Source organism: Drosophila miranda, chromosome 5, assembly GCF_003369915.1.
Source record: "Drosophila miranda strain MSH22 chromosome 5, D.miranda_PacBio2.1, whole genome shotgun sequence".
Lineage (NCBI taxonomy): Eukaryota > Metazoa > Arthropoda > Insecta > Diptera > Drosophilidae > Drosophila > Drosophila miranda.
The window spans coordinates 603,010-607,623 of NC_046678.1; the positions used below are offsets into that span (position 1 = coordinate 603,010).

At 40.5% G+C, this 4,614-nt stretch overlaps 1 long non-coding RNA gene across 3 annotated transcripts; it reads right to left on the minus strand.

The window, feature by feature from the left end:
- Positions 1-687: 687 nt before the first annotated feature.
- On the minus strand, positions 688-2,096 carry LOC117189245. 3 transcript variants are annotated; one of them, XR_004473322.1, is made up of 3 exons: positions 2,057-2,096; positions 1,598-1,976; positions 688-1,541 (listed from the first exon to the last, which is right to left on the minus strand). It is a non-coding gene; the product is annotated as an uncharacterized LOC117189245 (long non-coding RNA). The 3 variants fall into 3 exon arrangements; XR_004473321.1 differs by having other exon boundaries at positions 1,598-1,717; positions 1,780-2,088; XR_004473320.1 differs by lacking the exon at positions 2,057-2,096 and having other exon boundaries at positions 1,598-2,018.
- Positions 2,097-4,614: the final 2,518 nt, after the last annotated feature.

Sequence of the window (4,614 nt, forward strand, 5' to 3'; positions counted from 1 at the left end):
TGTTGCTTATACTTATACTATAATACTAAGAGCATGAGAGGAGTGTGCTGGAAGAGGAGAAGGTATCGTGCCACAAATGGTAGTGGATCCCAAGATATGGGATGCAAGAACTAAGTCTGCCGCTATAATAATGCGGGTGTTTCGGAAAACTGAGAGGGCAAGAATGAATGGTTGTGCGAAGCAATGCGGCTGTATCGCACATCTATGCCCCATTATCCCACCAACAAAACACTGTCTTATACCCTACTAATTTGTTAGTATTAGTATGCTTAGTAGAGGAAATAAAGTAATGGAATATAAAAACGAGGGGGAACGTTGTGAGTTGCTGCGGAGACCGCAACTCTACAGTTATACCCGATACTAAGTCAGTATGGCTCTCCTACGGCAGACGCTGCTAATATTAAACGACACGACAAAGAGTGCGTGCGAGAGAGACAGAAAATCAGTCTGAGCGTGACGTCGGGCGCTGCGTAGCCACTGCAAATTGATTTGTTCCTATTGGCTATAAAAATGATCTGATCTGATCCAGATTCAGCAATCTGATATATATGATCATTCAGGCAGGCTCCGTTTTTCATTTACTTTTGCGGATTACGTTTTCAGCCAAAACGTTTCGTTTTCGTTTTAAGGTGCTCCAGTTTTCACATATTTTTTTTATTGATATGTTTCTTTTTTCATCGTTTCTGGCAAACAAAAACAGCTGACCTGGCTGCTTTGTAAAAATACAGCGTGATTAAAATGCCTTTTATTTTTTCAATTGCTTGTTTTGAAGCAAAACGATTGCAGAAATTACGTGATCTAAGAAGATCTAGACATCTTAGATGCAACACTTGTGTATTTAACATGTCTGACGAACTGTGAGTAACAGCATGCGTATTGAAAATTAAATTGCTAATGGTAAAGCTTTCAGATTTGTGAAGTCATTTCGGATCGACAAAAAAACTTTCAAAATGATTTTGGAGAAAGTTCAACCCCATTAAGGTGTTACCAGGAAGTTATCTCCCTCTACGCAATTGGCTTCAGTAATGTGATATCTCGCCACTGGCTGCTACCAGTGGGCAGTTGCCAAAGACCACCATATAAACATTGGACGCAGTACATTTGGAAAGATTCTTCACAAACTTATTCCGTTGATGGACAATCATATGAATATTTCTATCGGAACTTTAAATTGCCTCGAATTGGTGCCTGTGTGGATGGAACTCACATCAGAATACTAAAGCCTGTACAAAACCACTCCGTGTTCTATAATAGGAAATGATTTTATAGCATGAATGCCATGGTGGTGTGTAACTACAACATGGAGATAATTGCTATTGATGCCACGCACCCTGGTTCCTGCCATGACTCCATCATTTGGAATCACTCCCCTGCTAGGGAATATTGCCACATATATATTGCTAGTGGCCCCATAGCTTGGCCACTTCCTCCTCCAATTCCCCAAGCGATTGCTGAGCGAAGGGCCCTCCACCTGTAGCTCGAGTTTCTGATTTGTTTTTCGCCATCTTCTTGCGGATGTTTGTTTTCCAATCTGCCCAAACCTGAAATTGTAGAATTGAATATAGTAGTGTGCTACCTTTTGTTGTGCAACACATACCTTTTTCCAACCCAATGCGTCCTTGATTGGCAACCCAACAGCATTGAGAGCGCCGCAAAGCTCTGTCCGGGTTGTCTTTCATAAAACCCACCAGGATTTCATCTTGATTTATGCTTTCCCCTGGATATAAAGAACAAAGCGGTAATTTTGAAATAAAAAATTAATTTGCTGCACTTATGTACATTTTGAAGTCCGAATTAAATTGGGCGGGAAACAGCTGTGCTCACCCAGATGTTCTGTTAAGCGCATGTTACAAGCACAGTCTGAGCTGTTACATGCACATTTGTGCTGTTATACGCAAAAATTTATTACTTGCCAACGTTCCGATAACCAAATCGGAATGCGTCAGCTGCTTACACCAAAACGAAATTTGTTGTTGCTGTGGCCAATTTTGTCCGAACCAAATTTGAGGTTGGGTTAAAATAAAATTATTTATAAAGAAAGCACAAGTTAAATTACCCTGATATAGGTATCAAGTTTATGTTAATGCATCAATAAGTCATCTATTTTTTTCCTTTTGCAATTAAGGTTCGTTTTGTTGTATAAAAAGCCGTTTACTTTTCATTTCGTCAACGAAAATGTTTTCGTTTTGAAAACGAAGAAATCTTGCGGAATGGGAAAAAGAGAGCCCCAATTTATGTGATTTCAAAAGTAAATCGGAAAACTTTTGTGAAAGTGAAAAACGGAGCCTGGCTGATTATCTATGATTCTGCGTTTTTAGTGTTCTCGTATCCTCAATATTGTGGATGCAACAGATTTTCGTCCTTTGTGGGGGCGGAAGGGGGTGGGGCGAAATTTTGAGATATACGTTTTATAGTGAGATCTAAAAGGAGTGTGGATACCTAATTTGGTGACTCTAGCCTTAATAGTCTCTGAGATTTGTGGATGCCCCTGATTTTCGTCCTTTGCGGGGGCGGAAGGGGGTGTGGCGAAATTTTGACACAAAATGGTCAAGGTCCGATATCAGAGGAATGTGGATACCAAATTTGGTTGCTCTGGCTCTTATAGGTTCTGAGATCCTTGAACTCATATTTTGCAATTGGCAAAACCGACCATGAAACCTGTGTGTTAGAGAGAGACAGAGCAAGAAAGAATGAAATTGTTTTCTTGATTCTGGCTATAATAATTATACGATCTGATTGAGATTTTACGATCTAGAACATGTAGTCATCTTCTACGATTCTGCGTTTTTAGTTTTCTCGTATCGTCGAAATTGTGGATGCCACAGATTTTCGCCCTTTGTGGGGGCGGAAGTGGGCGGGGCAAAGTTTTGAAATATTCTTGTAGCAGTGACATATCACAGAAGTCTGGATCCAAAACATCGTTGCTCTAGCTCTTATAGTCTTTGAGCACTAGGCGCTGAAGGGGACGGACAGTCGGACGGACGGACAGACGGACAGACGGACGGACGGACAGACGGACAGACAGACATGGCTCAAATCTAATATACCCCAATACTCATTTTGAGTATCGGGTATAAAAAGGATTGGAAATATATGGAAATTTTGTTTATGATTATTCATTGTTGCTTATACTTATACTATAATACTAAGAGCATGAGAGGAGTGTGCTGGAAGAGGAGAAGGTATCGTGCCACAAATGGTAGTGGATCCCAAGATATGGGATGCAAGCACTAAGTCTGCCGCTATAATAATGCGGGTGTTTCGGAAAGCTGAGAGGGCAAGAATGAATGGTTGTGCGAAGCAATGCGGCTGTATCGCACATCTATGCCCCATTATCCCACCAACAAAACACTGTCTTATACCCTACTAATTTGTTAGTATTAGTATGCTTAGTAGAGGAAATAAAGTAATGGAATATAAAAACGAGGGGGAACGTTGTGAGTTGCTGCGGAGACCGCAACTCTACAGTTATACCCGATACTAAGTCAGTATGGCTCTTCTACGGCAGACGCTGCTAACAGAAAAACAGAAACAGAAACAGAAAATCAGTCTGAGCGTGACGTCGGGTGCTGCGTAGCCAGTGCAAATTGATTTGTTCCTTTTGGCTATAAAAATGATCTGATCTGATCCAGATTCAGCAATCTGATATATATGATCATTATCTATGATTCTGAGTTTTTAGTGTTCTCGTATCCTCAATATTGTGGATGCAACAGATTTTCGTCCTTTGTGGGGGCGGAAGGGGGTGGGGCGAAATTTTGAGATATACGTTTTATAGTGAGATCTAACAGGAGTGCTGATACCAAATTTGGTTACTCTAGCCTTAATAGTCTCTGAGATTTGTGAATATCCCCAGATTTGTGGGGGCGGAAGTGGGCGGGGCAAAGTTTTGAAATATTCTTGTAGCAGTGACATATCACAGAAGTCTGGATCCAAAACATCGTTGCTCTAGCTCTTATAGTCTTTGAGCACTAGGCGCTGAAGGGGACGGACAGACGGACAGACGGACGGACGGACAGACAGACAGACGGACAGACAGACATGGCTCAATCGACTCGGCTATTGATGCTGATCAAGAATATATATACTTTATGGGGTCGGAAACGATTCCTTCTGGACGTTACACACATCCACTTTTACCACAAATCTAATATACCCCAATACTCATTTTGAGTATCGGGTATAATAAAATAATAAGATACAAAATGTGATATGCATCTCTATTTCATATTATTAACATATAAGAACGATATTATACATATTGGTATTAGCTGCGAATTTCGTTTTAATATCGAGCCTTTCTTTCTGTGTAGAAAAAAGGCAAGAAATAAGAGACAGGAAACTTCAACAAACCCTGCTATTTCTTCGGCAAAAAGTGAATTCTAAGCGGACCTACCACAACATCACCTTAGTTATTGTTTACTTTTTACCCTTGGCACTTTTGTAAGATGTTAGTCCGCTGCACGAAGTTTACGAACAGTATTATAGATGAACAGTTTACCTGCGAATTTCGATTTGATATCGAGCTACTTTTTTTTGTGTGGCATGTTCTTGAAGAGATCAAATTCTCTCTCCTCCCTCTCCCATACATATATTCTTGTATTTTGTGTTACT